The sequence below is a fragment of the Tachypleus tridentatus genome, chromosome 8 (genome assembly GCF_004210375.1).
Source record: "Tachypleus tridentatus isolate NWPU-2018 chromosome 8, ASM421037v1, whole genome shotgun sequence".
NCBI classification, from domain to species: domain Eukaryota; kingdom Metazoa; phylum Arthropoda; class Merostomata; order Xiphosura; family Limulidae; genus Tachypleus; species Tachypleus tridentatus.
Genome location: NC_134832.1, coordinates 63,188,951 through 63,205,383, shown reverse-complemented (window position 1 = coordinate 63,205,383; position 16,433 = coordinate 63,188,951). Strand labels below are relative to the sequence as shown.

Here is a 16,433-nt window from a genome sequence, read left to right as displayed (position 1 = left end):
GGGAGTTGAAGGGAAAGCTTGATATATGTTTAAATGAAAAGTGTTGGCTTTGAGTGTTTTATTTTTATTTGAACGTTTAGTTTAACGAATATAACAGCTTAGATAGACCAACAGGACTCTTGTTCTTAAGTTATATCTAAAAAACCCTTTCACTAAGCCTACTCTCATGTTATAACTCATGGTAACACACTGGCGAAGTAAGATACACGAGATTTGGGGTTATCACTATCTTATTTATTTGAGTAATAACGGCAAAATTTTAACATTTCATGTGTAAATTTCAAGCAAATTTAAATGTTATTTGCATATATTAAACAAATATATGAAATAACATGCCATCCTCTTCAGGCATCTGTTCAATAGAATATCTGAGGAAGGTGGAGAAAAATAATTGTTTCGCTTTTGTAACGTATAAACAGTTTGTATTCAGGAGCAGCACTGATGCATAGTCAAAGTTCGTCTGTTTCATACTTCAGATTCTGCAAATAAGAATGAGCTTCTCAGAAGACATAAACACATTTGAGATTCTACTAATAGCAATGAGCTTCTTAAAAGACACTAAAACACTTTAGATTCTGCTAATAAGAATAAGGTTCTCAAAAGACATAAAACTCTTCAAATTCTGCTGATAAGAATGAACTTCTTAAAAGACATAAAAACACTTCAGATTCTGCTGATAAGAATTGGCTTATTTAAAGATATAAAAACACTTCAGATTCTTCTAATAAGAATGAGCGTCTCAAAAAATATAAAAACACTTCAGATTCTGCTAATAAGAATGAGCGTCTCAAAAGATATTAAAACACTTCAAATTCTGATAATAAGAATGAGCATCTCAAACGATATAAAAACACTTTAGATTCTGCTAATAAGAGTGGGCTTCTTAAAAGACATAAAAAACACTTCAGATTTTGCTAATAAAAATTAGCGTCTCAAAAGATATAAAAACACTTCAAATTCTGATAATAAGAATGAGCGTCTCAAAAGATATAAAAACACTTCAGATTCTGCTAATAAGGATGAGCGTCTCAAAAGATATAAAAACACTTCAGATTCTGCTAATAAGGATGAGCGTCTCAAAAGATATAAAAACACTTCAGATTCTGCTAATAAGAATGAGCGTCTCAAAAGATATAAACATAAAAGGGGTTTTATAACTGATAACGCGTTGCAGTAGCAGCATATAAATGGTACGATGGTTAAGTTTGATGTATTACTGCAAGATGTTCGCCATTTCTTAAATAGTTTCTCTGCGGTAAGTTAGTCACTGACTCTATAGCGGTTGTTAATTTGACTTTTCATCATAAAGAAGCTGATTACAGCTGCATTACTGTGAATGACAGGTTTTCATAACGTCAGAACAACAAGACTAATAGGGAAACTAAATGCATCATTGTGTTTTCAAATTCAAAGAACCTGTTTAGTAAACAGGTTATTTCTCTAATTGATAAGTTTTAAAATGGCATTTCATGTGTGTTTCATGTTACATAGCATTGAATATTTCATAGTTTTTACATAACTCCAAAGCATACCTCCTAAGTTTTCATGTGGAAGAATAATTGACTTATCTTATTCGTAGATTATGTGGTATTTTCAACCAGAATAGTACCTAATGTAACCCGCGTGCTAAACAGTCCTATCAGTGGACCCCTTTGTTCAAATTTAGCCATCCATAATTTAGAATTACTGTTAAGAGAGAGAGTAACTAGTAAGCAGCACCTGCCGCCTCTGTACCTCTGTTAATCCAAAAGCAGGATTGAAGCTGGAAATCGAATTTCGACGCCCATGGTTAGCATAGCTCAGATAGCCCATTGTGGATCTTTGTGCTTAACTACAAACAAACTTGTTTTTTGTGTTGCCCTCTTTCATAAGAACGCAATTTTATCATTGTTTGTGGAAAAGATATATTTACTGTTGTCACATTTTACTATAAAGCGATATTAATATGACCAGAAAGACGTTCTTTATGTTTGCACAATAATTTTAAAAATCTGGGTCTTAAATGAGCTAAGACCCACTGACCTTGTGGCAAGTGTTATTTACGATGAATGAAGACAGTTTTTATGGCTTGCCAAATGAACACTTAGCAATCGTAACAATATTTAACAACATATGCAGCGTGCTGCCAGTTATAGATAAATATGTTATTCACATTGAATATAATGAGTAAATACTTAGAAAAGATTAGTTTTAAATATGGATTCCTTTTGTAATATAAGACGTGACATATGTATATTACATATACCCATTTATTCTAGGGGAATATATTTTTGCTTTGCCCAAGCTTTCTTTCTACCTGAAAAATAAACATGCAAGATTTCTTGGTTCAGACTGTGAATCGACACATCGTAAGTTACGTCAGTATAGAACTAAGTTCGTTGTCTTTAACCAATGCAGTTATTTAGAACCAGTATCGACAACTGAAGATATTGAACCTACGTGTAGATTAAGTGGAAACATGTTTCTAGTTTAGCTTCTGTAATAATTAATCTTCAAGTATGAAGATAAATATCATTAAACGCAAAACTTACGAAGTGTCATTTTTTTTATCGGTGGGTTAGATGTTGCGTGACTAGATCAAGAAATGAGACGTGAGATGAAAAATGAACGTAACTGAATAATTTTGTTGTACAAGTTTGTTCATCTACGAATTTATCAGCTTCACGGCAACTGGTGTTCCATTCTTGACTGTTCTTTACAATATATTTATGAACAATAACATAAAACAAATTCATGCTGAACTGTTTGTTTGTTTTGAATTTCGCGCAAAACTACACGAGGGCTATCTGCATTAGCCGTCCCTAATTTAGCAGTGTAAGACTAGAGGGAAGGGAGCTAGTTATCACCACCCACCGCCAACTCTTGAGCTACTCTTTTACCAACGAATAGTGGGATTAACCGTCACATTATAACGCCCCCCACGGCTGAAAGGATGAGCATGTTTGGTGCGACGGGGATTCTAACCCTCGCCCTTCAGATTACAAGTCGAACGCCTTAACCCACCTGGCCATGCCGGGCTTTGCTGAAACTGAGAGAAATATAAGAGTTAAAGCATTCCTAACAATCATATATATAATTTAAATATTTTGTACAACAAACAATTTTATTAGTATCGACAAACTAAATATTTAAAAGTTATAATTAACTAAAATACATAATGCAAGAGATGTAATTGTAGAAAACAAAACCTTTATAGAACAATATTCCACAATCATACATAAATAACCTGTAATGCGGTATGTAGACAACTTGTAATGCTTTATAAAACAAACAAAGGACTCGCTTATAAAATTACTTTCCATTGTATAATTTATTGTCGTTTATTTTGTGTTTTATGTAACAATATTGTGCACTATTATCCATTGTTTGTGACTCTTGCACACTCCAAATGTAAAAACAAATAAGAATTATAGATATTCGTACAAACACCAGTAAATTCATGTCGATAAATCGTCGTTAGGTAAATACTATAATTTTATAGTGACGAATGAAATAAATGTTAATAACTCAATAGAGAATAGAGATAAATAGAGTGTTATTTCCCTTAAACTGTTACTTTGAATGACTCATAACAGACTTTTATATATATTTAGAAAATGGGTAATACATCCAATGTTCAAAAGGCTATCCTTAAGTCAATGGGAGAATAAAATACCTTCTTAATACAATTAAAACGTTTACACTATTGTTAGCTTCCTATCAGAACAAGCTATCTAAATCAGAACTAAGTATTAATTAGCAATAAATATAGCTAGTTTAGTACACCCTTCTTATTTATAATAGAGATTAGAATGTACTGATTTATCAGCTGGGGGGTACCTCACTGTCAGTAATATTTGCAGCCATAATTCCAGTTAATAGGTTTAGCTTAATAGGTTTAACGTAATAGGTTTAGTTTGTTTGTTTTTTTTAATTTCGCACAGAGCTACTTGAGGGCTATCTGTGCTAGCCGTCCCTAATTTGGTAGTGTAAGACCAGAGGGAAGGCAGATATTCATCACCACCCACCGCCAACTCTTGGACTACTCTATTACCAACGAATAGTGGGATTGATCTACACATTATAATGCCCCCACGGCTAAAAGACCGAGCATGTTTGGCGCGACGGGGATGCGAACCCTCAACCCTCAGATTACGAGTCGCACACTTTAACACGCTTGGCCATGCCGGGCCAAATAGGTTTAAATTAGTCCTACAAGACAGTTCAAGTAATTGTTTATTTTAGCGCAAAACTATACAACATGGTATCTGTTCTCTGGCTATCATGGAGAATGGAAATAGAGTTATAAATCCATAACCTTACCGCTAACCAAACAAGAGACAGCTTTCATAATAAAGTATTATAAGTAACAAATTCCACTAATACGACAAGAGAATACATTTTATTTACAAAACAGACAAAAACCTTGGTTCATTTCATGATACATCATAAATGTCCCTTGAATATTGTCATCAGTATATGTTAAACTTTACATAATGTAATCATTCCTTGAAATGTTCGATGTTAAAAACTCGCATTTTTTTAAACAACGATTATTTCAAACAGTCTCAAAATTACAATAAAATACAAATAACTTATTGTACATGATAAAATTAATAAAAAACAGGCTCATACATTCCACATGTTTCGACGTACATTACTGCGTCATCCTCAAGAGTGTAATTTTTTCATGCTTAAAAAAAATGCGAGTTATTAACATTTACATAATTATCTCTAACAACGTATTGTGATCATTGAAAATCCATTAAAATCCGGCAGTTTAATCTTAGTGATTAGCTTAAACTGTTGTTTTGTCACAAAAACGTTCTTCACACAAGAACGACCCAAAAGTTGAGAGTGTGCGCTTTTGTCTAGTTACCTTCACCGTAGTCTACAACTTCAAAATTAGGGTCAGCTATATGTAAGTAACCTTCTTCGTAGCTTTGTGCGAAAATTCCCAAATCTTTGTAACTTTAGACATCTGGGATAAAGTGCTGCAACACATACTACTGTTGAACTATATAGTTAAGTTTTAAGATGGTTTAGATGGCACAGCAAGATATTAATGTTTATAGTAATAAAGAACTAATTATATGAATAACAAAATCATACAATAAATAATATTTGAAAATAAGCTCAAGACTACACGGTGGGCTGTCTCTGCTTTGCTCACTACGGGTATCGAAACCTGGTTCGTAGTGATGTGAATCCGCAGACATGCAGCTGTGATACTGGAACCCCGATAATTAATACAATTATAATACTCTAATTAAATAATCAAATTAAGTATAATAATAAAATACTTTATTAAACATGCCACGAGCTGTGCCTCACGTGATTAATTTGACTTTCATTATGCACTGTACATGCAGTCAGTTTATAGTGTACTGACGAAAGTAATGTGAAAGTCACATAAACTAATCAATCCTTTAGAACGAGTCAAATTTTATAAGCGACATTTATAGCAAAAAATTAGTAATAATGTTGAACATGGGAAATAAAGTAATCAATACAAACTAGTATAACTAATGATAAAATAGTGTAATCTATAAGAAATTGTGAAAATTTGAAACTAGCGGTAGTTGCTATATTAATGTTGTTGTAAATAATTAATTTTAATTTGTTTTGAAGCTTACATTTTGCAGACATCAAATTTACGGTCAAAACTGGTATATATGATAGAGGGTTTAAAAATATTTTTAATGAAACTAAATGGTACATTGTTTTCAATCTCAAAAAGCGCATTTTATGATACATTGGAAAAATACCAGTCGACTATAAGTTTATACAAACTTACAATATTGAGTATTCTATCTTTCTTGGAAGCGAATATTTTATCGGCGGTTTACGATGAGTGAATTAATTTCGAGCTGATTTCGGTACAGTTCACTTAACGGGGATCAGAGACAGTTCTCGCTAATCACATGTGAGTTTTTCACAGCCAAAGATATATAATGTCCTCTTAGAAATACTAAAGTCCGAAATTGATTCTTCGAAGTTCCTGGTCAAATACCTGTAATTTTCCGATTAATAAGTGTTAATCACAATTATAGGTTTTGAAGTTTATAGTATACTGACTGTAGCAGACCAACAACATCCTCCCTGCGTTGCGTTGGAAACCTTTTATAAGCTTAAAATGAGATTTTCCAGATATTTCAGCAAAAGCAACAATACTGGTATTTTACACGTAGGTATCGTATATTGTTGACTCTTACGCTCAAGAATATTCTACAAATTTAGAGAATAGCTGGGACTTTCGCAATACACATTTAACAATATAAGTTACACGCACTTCTAACTATATATTCACATGAAACAAACATCAATAGTAAAATAAATACATACTACTAAATTCATTACAGTAGTATTAATGTCATATTAAAATTTGAACACATGAATCTGGAACATTTTTCATATTGTGAAACTTTTTTTCTCAGCACCAGAGAATATCATTTTAACACGGTCTTATTTGACAGCTTTGTTCGCAATCGCTATCTTATGAATCAGCTCCAACAAAATTCTGTATATATATATTACACTCAAGTGTAATTCACAGTCATGATATTAAATTAAGAATTATTGTCGTTTCGTGGACTGTTTTATACACATGGAACAACTTGCAATAACATCTATATCGCCGAAACTGAAAAGCATGGAAACATTGGAATTTCACTTATAACCGTCCAACATCGTTTTTCGTGTAGCCCACCACATATATGTGTATATGTATATGGGTGTATATATATATATGTATATATATGTATATCTATATTGTATATATATATATGCATATATATGTGCATATCTATATGTATATATATGCATATATATGTGTATATCTATATGTATATATATGTGTATATCTATATGTATGTATATGTGTATATCTATATGTATATATATGTATATCTATATTGTATATATATGCATATATATGTGTATATCTATATGTATATATATGCATATATATGTGCATATCTATATGTATATATATATATATATATGGGAGTGTTGATAACTCTTCTTAATGTATTAATTTTACTCCCATAAACATATTTTTTTTGCTCAGTTACTTTCAGAAATCGACTTGTAATCTGAGGGTCACGGGTTCGAATTCCCGTCACACTAATCATGCTCGCCCTTTCAGCCGTGGAGGCGTTGTAATATTCAATCCATCCCACTATACGTTGGTAAAAAAGTAGCCTAAGAGTTGGCCGCGAGTGGTGATGACTAGCTGCCTTCTCTCTAGTGTTACGTTGCTAAATTAGGGATGGCTAACGCAGATAGCCCTCGGGTAGCTTTGCGCGAAATTCACAAGCAAACAAACTTTCAGAGATGTTTGAAAATATATAGTATTCCAACACCACGTGATCGTATCTGCAAATCCTAGCTTCAAAGACAGACTAGATGTTTGTACAATTTCCTCCAAAGTAAATATCTAATTATATAGCTCAAGAAAAAACTGCCCTGTGAACTAAACAAATTTCGATAAAAATCAGTTGAATGCTGAATGATGAAAACCAACAGGAAAAACTAAAAGTGTTTTTCTTTTTTCAGTACAGGGTATGAAGCCCCCCCCCCGTGGCTCAGCGGTGTGTCTGCAGACTTATAACGCTAAAAACCGGGTTTCGATATCCCTGGTAGACAGAGCACAGATAACCTGTTGTGTAGCTTTGTGCTTAATTCAAAATAACAACAACAGAATATGTAGGTCTTTATACAGAAACTTAGACATGTTTTTTTAAGTAAAAGGAAGATCGGTCTCTCTAGAGAAACTTAGTGTTTTTTTAATAAGAGGTAGACATGTCTCTGTAAAAAACTTATACCATGTTTTTGCGGATTTTTTTCAATACAAAGTAGGTAGATAGGTCTCTGTAAAAACCTTAGACAAAGTTTTTTGTCAATAAAAGATACCTAGGTCTCTACAAAATAATAAAAGAACTCATAGCTACTAACACTAAAAATACGTGTGAGACAGGAACATTTCCATTCCAGTGTCTCAGAAAAGTTTTCACTTTACATTAGCTTGGTTCTTTCTCTTCATAAACAGTATTTAGAAGTATTTTTGTACACTAACTGTTTTTTAATAAGTGATAGTATTGACCAAATGGTTAAGATTGTAAACCAAAGAGTTCATAGTTCTCGGATCATTGCTGTAAAAAAACAAAGCGTTTGAAGCCGTGGGCGCGATATGAAAGTAAAATTTAAATCACACTATTCGATCAGATAAAAATAGACCAACTGTAAGTGGTAGGTGCTGTTGAATAATGGCCTTCACTCTAGTCTATCTGGCTAGACATGGTCAGGTGGTTAGGGCGCTCGAATTATAACCTGAAGGTCGCGGTTTCGAATTCCTGTCGCACTAAACATGCTCGCCCTTTCAACTTTGGGAGCATTATAATGTGACAGATAATCCCACTATTCTCGGTAAAAGAGTAGCCCAAGATGGTGGGTAATGATGACTAGCTGCCTTCCCTTTAGTCTAACACTGCTGAATTAGTGATAGTTAGCGGAGATAACTTTCGTGCGACTTTAAGAGAAATTCAGAAAACAAACAAATAAACTAGTCTATCTGTTCAAAATTAGGGATGGCTATGTATAAATAGCCCATTGCACAGCTCTGCGCGAAAATTTTAAAACAAACGTACCTTAGTGATAGGCCAATTAAACAACATTTTTATTCTGTACATTATATTTTACTTTGATTATCAACATCTTTTATTCACAGTATCATATTATTTTGTATTCTCCTATGATTACTTCAGGTAAGCCAATAAGGTGTTAGCAAAAATCATATTTAGCATAAAAGGTAAATTTGTTTCCAGAAAAGCCACCATTTCTGAGAAAGAAATGTTTTTCTATCAGAACCTCGTAAATCTTTTTTTCTTCTGAGTACGTTGTAAATCATATTTCGCTCCTGATCTACGGCAATAACTTGAGCAAAATAATATTAAACAAATCAAGGATTACTTTCAAACCCACTACTATAAAGTCAAACACGTAAGTTTCTAGCCTTCACGGAATATGGTTTGTATTATTCTAGAGCTTAAAAACACGGATTTTTGCATGTATTTAACGGTTAATGATAAAGTGGGTACATCCACATATTATATATACATTTATAAATAATACAAGCGTAGAAATAGATAAAATGATATTCACCAAAATGACAAAGTACATACGTACAGACAGAAATGGGGTTGGACAGATGGGCTGGTTAAAGAAATACACCAACTCGAGATGGAAAGATACCAGTTATATTATGTGCACCTGCATACATCTTCGTTTTCCTAGAAATCCTCACACAGCAAAAAACAAACAGCAATGGGCGGGACTCGTTGCGCGTCATGCCCTTTGTTCCCTCTTATTATCAAGCGGCGTTCTCAAGGTGACTGGTCTTGTCACTGGAGGGCTGACATCTCAATTTGGGAAGCTAAATTATTTTCACTGTGACATGGAATACGTCCCACTGGCAAGTTTGCTTAGGGCACTTTCTGATGTTCTTCTTCCGAAAACAACAGTTGGAAAACCACCACGTTCATTATTTCTTACAACTGGTTGCCTTTTTTGAGCAGTTTTTAAAACAAGGACACGACATCTGGGCGAAATTGCTGGAATATCATGCACGAGGGAGTCTGGAACAGCGAGGCCTAGAAGCAGTGTTCGGTGGATGTCCTGAGCTCTTAATATTATTTATCCCAATGTACTTCATTTTATGTCTAATGAAACTTACAGTTTTTTAATCTGTACATATTACTTAGTGATTTATAAAGAATTACACATCATTAGTTTGATCACAGTATCTAAATTTACATGATAGTATAATGCGTAAAGACCAACATTTAGTGTAAGGAATTGAAGGAAAATCTTGTAATAGAAAGAATTGTAACACATTAAACTGGAAAAACGCTGGAAACTTTGATATTATCTTATAATAACACGTTTTCCTTTAATTACTTTTAAAACACCGATATTGAACGACTTCCACTTCAAACTCAAACTAACGTGGCAGGGGTTTAGTTTAGAGAGAGAGAAATCAGAAGAGTTTTCTCTCCAACTGGGGTGTTCAGGAACGTTACAACGTTTTTTTTTTTTTTTTTTTGGGTGGAGGATGTCACTCTAAATGTTATCTTGGACGGAGGCAAAGGCAGCAACGGAGAGAATGGCCAGGTCCCTTCCCGAAAGGAAGAAGTCAAACAAATATGAACATGAATTCAATTCAAACGACCCGACTCAGGGTCTGGCAATAAAGTTGCCTGGGCTGGGATCTAAAAATCCAATGCCTAAGTTTTTGCTGTGGGGGGAAACGGGAGTGCCCCGAGAAAACCCACTTTCACAGGACAGGCGCCGAAAGTTTTGCCTATCGTGTGCCTGATATCTGAAAAAAAAAAAAAAGGGATACATATTATTGACATGAATTTATTTCTTTAGATACTTTGTTGTGTAATTTGTGATTCTTGAAATATGTTGTAAGATGAAATGTATTTTGTTGGTGCACTAGTTAATTTGTATAGTGATGCCGTTAGTTTGTTTCTATTTTCTCCTTTTAGATAATATTTATGTGATATTTCTGTTAGTCTATTTCTTAGTGTTGGTAAATTGCTAATTTGATGTATATAATTTACCTACGTGAATGACGGTAGACTGAATGCAGATCTTAGTATTCTGTTCTGTTGAACTTGGATTTTCTGGAGTGTGTTGTTTGACATATTGCATGTTACTTGACATCCGTACTCTATTAGTGGACGGATGTAAGCCTTGTATATTTGGATAATGGTGTTTGGTGAACATTTCGATTGTCTACTGGTTAGAGTCATTAGGTGTGAAATCATTTTTCTAATTGATGAGTGTATATTGTTAACATGTTTTTTCCATGTTAGTTTTGTGTCGAAAGTGATGCCAAGGAATGTGATGTTTTTGCTCATGTTAATGGTTGTATTTCCGAGAGATAATTTTATTTTTTTCTAGATTTTTTCTTTGCTTTTTTAATTTCCTATAGAAGGTAATTGCTTGTGTTTTGGTTGGATTTAATACAACTCTCCACTTGTTGCTCCATGTTGAGACGTTGTTTAGTGATTCTTGTACGCGAGACATGGCCATCACTGGGTTTCTGGAGGTGCTCCAGATAGCAATGTCGTCTGCGTATTGTGAATTATGTGTGTATGTTAGATTTGGAAAAGGTATGTCACTGACGAAAATTATGTATAGAAGTGGAGAGAGGACTGATCCTTGGGGCACTCCTGCGGTTATATTAAATGAGTTGGATATAGTTTTATTTACTTTTACTTGTGCTGTTCTATCTGTTAAGAAATTTGAAATCCATTTAACTATCGTAGACTTTCACTTGAATGATGTATTCACTTAAATAGGCCCGGCATGACCATATGGTTAGGGAACTCGACTCGTAATCTGAAAGTAGCGAGTTCGTATCCCGGTCACACCAAACATGCTCGCCCTTTCAGCCACATGGTCGTTATAATGTGAAAGTTAATCTTATTATTTGTCGGTAAAAGAGTAGTTAAAGAGTTGGCGATGGGTGGTGATGACTAACTGCTTTCTCTCTAGTCTAACACTGCTAAATTAGATAGCTCTCGTGTAGCTTTGCGAGAAATTTGAAAAAAAACAACAAACAAATTACTTGAATATTTTCAAGAGTCCAGTGTCGTGACAATTTCATTACGAGACTAAGTTTTTAATAATCAGTCAGCCAGAAAAGTAGCCCTGCAACGCAACTCTGATACAATCATAAAGGAATAAGCTAGAGCTTAGCAATGGGCCATCTGTATTGTGCTCATTGCAAGGATCGAATATCAAATTTTAGCGTTATATAAACTATCAAGCTTACCATTGAGCTGCTGAGGGACTGTTATAAGAAAATAACAGTGCAGTTAGGATCACGAAGCACTGCATTTGCCAAACAAATATAGGGTGGACAGCGCCCACCTTATAATCTATCACCGTTACTACAATATGGATCGAACTTAAGCACGGTTTTTCTTCACGAGGAATTTAAGTGTCAAATGCTAAATCCTTATGTTTATGAATACCGTGAATAACTTATATGGAACAAAATCTACGTATTGTGTATAATTATAGTAGTTGTGGTAATTTATTCAGATTCAAAGTAATAGAAGAGCTATGAAATGGTTTTTAATGGTGTCGGAAGAAGTACGGTCGCAAAATACAGTTTATAATAAATAGTTTTTTATTTTCCCATTTTGGACGATGATAAAAATACGATTTTTGTCCTAATAGAATGAATAACATATATTTTCAACTGACATGAAATTTTAACACAGTAATATACAAAATTTTAGATGTAAAACCAAACAGATTTAAGAGGCTCATACGTTAGTAAAAAAAGAAGAAAAAATAAGTTCATAAACTTAATAATTATTAATAGAAACTTTTAATGTGAAATTATGACTTTAAAAACTGAAATATGGAAATTTCAAGACTTAAAAAAATCTATTCGACTACTGTTAACCAACGGAATTTCGAGATCGTTTTTTTTCTTTCACATTTTGACAATACAGTTATAACATATACAGTTATAACATAACGAGTAGTCTTCATACGATGTAGCTCAGCATGGCCAGGTGGTTAAGACTCTCGACTCGTAATCTGAGACTCAGGAGTTCGAATCCCCGTCACACCAGAAATGCTCGTCCTTTCAGGTGTGGAGGTGTTATAATGTGACATTTAATCCCACTATTCGTTGGTAAAGGAGTAGCCCAAGAGTTGGCGGTAGGTAGTAATGAGTAGCTGCCTTCTCTCTAGTCTTACACTGCAAAATTAGAGACGGCTAGCAGAGAGCCCTTGTGTAGGTTTATACGAAATTAAAAACAAACTAATCCTACGTTAATCAAAATATCATATATTTTTCTGAACTTTGAGCAGTTTCAAATTATGTCTTATTTCAAAATATGCCGTATTCTTCAAACCATGTCTACTATTATAAAATAACGTTTCTTTTTCACTCATCTCCGGAGGGCTAGTGGTAAGTCTTCAAATTTACAACGCTAAAATCAGGGGTTCGATACCCTCGATAGACACAGCAGATAGTTCGCTATAGTTTTGTTGTAAAAAAACACACACATTACTTTAACAATTTCAAAATTATCTAAATTAGGGACGGCTAGCGCAGATAGCCCTTATGTAGCTTTGCGCGAAATTCAAAAACAAACAAATACAAGAATAATGCAACACCTGGGTTTGCTCTTTTGCAGGCAATGTCGCTAGTGTCTTGACAAAATAAGTGTTTGGATGTCTGAAGAACGACTCAGAGAAGTTTTAGATGCTCATGTAAAATAATTCGAATTTTAAATTTAACCTAAGTCACATAGTTCTTATTTGAAAGCTAATGAACTCAAAATATCCGATTTTCGGCTTTTATTTCTCTTGTTTCGAACACCAGATATTCAAAATATCCCTATACCTAATCTAAATTCTGACACTAGTAGAAGTTAAGGTACTATGAGGCTAAACGTATTATGAGGTACATTACTCGAGAGAACATTATCTCAAGATTAGTTCTAAATAGAGTTTTCTCTTTCTCTTTTAATTTTTAATTTGACCTATACACTTAAGCACCTAACATTCTTTTATTACTGGTATTCAAATAATGTTATACAAAAATTCAACTGTTCAAAAACTTTTCACAAAGATGTTAAAAATCAATGACAAGTGAAACTTCCTTTTTTTTTTAATGAGGGCCGAAATTGGCCACTATTTAACATGGCGGACTGTGTGGAGTTGAGGATCTCTAGCTCGCACTCCGATACCACAAATAAAGAGGTAGAAAATAAAGTAAATCGCTCTGTATCTTTGGAGCTGTGAATTATAAGAGTGACAGTCAAATCCCAATATTCGTCTGACAAAAGTAGCTCAAGAGCTGGTAGGATTGGTGTGGATTACCTGCCTTCTCTCTAGTGTATTAGTTCAAAATTAGGGACATATACACATTAATAGCCTGTTGTGTAGCTTTGGGTGAAAATCCGCAAACCTGTTTAAATTCCGAGTAGCATCTGAGATAAATTTCTAAGATTACTGCGACACCTCACTGATCAACTATATGATTAAACAACAACAAAAGGTTTCCAACGTGGCTTTCCATTCAGACAGTAATCTTGTGAAACATGTTTTCATCCTAAGCTGTAACCACTTAGTATCAGACGAGGAAAGGTAGGTTATGGCCTCCGACAATCCAGAAAGCGTGTGTGTTTTTTTACAGCAAAGCCACATCGGGCTATCTGCTGAGCCCACCCAGGGGAATCGAACCCATGATTTTAGCGTTGTAAATCCGAAGACATACCGCTGTACTAGCGGGGAGCATCTAGGAAGCACCGAATTCTCCGGGTGACATATTCATTCGATGGGCAATGACGTTTCAGGTAACTTTTATTCGCAACCCCAGAGATGAGTTACCGAAGTTATCCCAAAAGTCGTTAAAGTTAAAACACGGCATAAAACATGTGTCAAGGAGTACAGCGGCTAAGTCACACCTGGTAATGAAATCGGACGGAATTTTGAAATTTTAATTTTTTAAATACGTACCGTCATTCTAGAAGTTTCATGAATAAATGTTCTGAAAGTCATTACACTATGAATAATCATATTATATTACAGTAAAATACATATTGTTTAATGTCACGTGCACTGTTTGATTATTCGTTCAGTTTGCAATTTTTAAATTTGTCCATGACTTCTGAGTATTTGAGTTTTAATTAGTGGCTGTATTCGCATGTGTGTAATACGCCTAAAGTAATGTTCAGACTGGTTATCCCCACTGAGGCTCTAATAATATACCTCTACCAGGGGCTTAGCCCCTGGACTATCATAATAGCCCTGTTGACCTAAATGTTTACCTAGATCCTTGGAGCAACAAAGGTATTGGCGGTTAGTGGTGTAGACTAGCTGTCTTCCTTCTAGTCTATTATCTCAAAATTAGAGACTGCTAGCGTGGGTAGCCCTCCTGTAGTTTTACACGAAATTTAACAAAACAAACATTGTTTCTTGTCAGATGGGTGTGTGTTTTCTCACAGCAAAGCCACATCAAGCTATCTGCTGGGTACACCGAGGAGAATCGAACCCATGATTTTAGCATTGTAAGTCCAAAGACTTACCGCTCTCCCAGCGGGTGAGAGGTTTGGTCTGAGTTTCGCGCAATGCTACCCGAGGGTATCTAAGTTAGCCGTCCCTAATTTAGCAGTATAATGCTAGAGGGAAGGCAACAAGTCATCACCTCTCGTGGCCAACTCTTAGGCTACTCTTTTACCAACGAATAGTAGGATTGATTGTTATATTACAACGCCTCCACGGCTGAAAGGGCGAGCATGTTTGGTGTGACGGGGATTCGAAGCTGCGACCCTCATATTACAAGTCAAGTGCCTTAACCACTTGGCCAGCGGGAGACGCTGAGATAGGACTCACTACACACTGTATTTGGCGAAACACATTTATTTTACTTTTCTGTTCTCAAGAACATGCGAATACGTTAGAAAGTTCAATTTTGTTTTAAGGAACAGATAATATAAAACCTAAAAAGTGTCCTACATAGATCAACTTGTTAAAAAAAAGAACAAGTGCACTTTTTGTTGATTTCGCCTTCTTACGTTTCCTGTCAATGACTACAAAATATTCGTGAAAATAAATATATTAAAAAAACTACACACAATTTAGAAATGCACCATAAAAATTGAAAATGTATAAGGGCCGGCATGGCTAGGTGGGTTGAGGCGTTTGAGGGTCGCGGGTTCGAATCCCGGTCGCACCTAAATATTCGCCCTTTCAACCGTGGGGGCGTTATAATGTGTCGGTCAATCCCACTATTCGTTTATAAAAGAGTAGCCCAAGAGTTGGCGGTGGGTGGTGATGACTAGCCGCCTTCCCTCTAGTCTTACACTGCTAAATTAGGGAAAGCAGCTAATTATCACTACCCACTGCCAACTCTTGGACTACTCTTTTACCAACAAATAGTGGGATTGAGCGTTACATTATAACACCCACACGGCTGAAAGGGCGAGCGTGTTTGGTGTGATTGGAATTCGAACCCGCGAGCCTTGACCACCTGGCCAGCCATGTCGTGCCCACAGTCTCCGGACTAATAATACCGAGGACCAGGGAGTACATGGATAACCCTTTGTGTAGATTTGTGATTCATTGTATTCAAATAATCAATCCAAAACAAGGAAACATTTATAACCAATACATTTTTTTTCAATACAATGTTCTTAACAATAAGGATAATAAGCTAATGAAACAACGCACTCTAATCTTTAGAAGTTAGAGCATTGTCGAGCCCCGTTATATAAACAAGAATAGCTATCAAACTTCATCCTTCTATTGAAATAGTGGCCTAGTGGTTAAGACGCTCGACTTGCGATCTGAGGGTTGCGGGTTTAAATCCTTGGCCCCCGAAACATACTCATCCTTTCAGTTATGGGGACGTCACA

General features: G+C 34.9%; 1 protein-coding gene across 1 annotated transcript in view; it reads right to left on the bottom strand.

Moving 5' to 3' along the window:
* Positions 1-219: 219 nt before the first annotated feature.
* Positions 220-16,433, bottom strand: part of LOC143222522 (uncharacterized) — a 95,712-nt gene continuing 79,498 nt past the window's right edge. The window contains exon 2 of the mRNA XM_076449131.1: positions 220-479. The gene's annotated coding sequence lies outside the window, so the exon portion shown is untranslated. The remainder of the gene's footprint in view (positions 480-16,433) is intronic.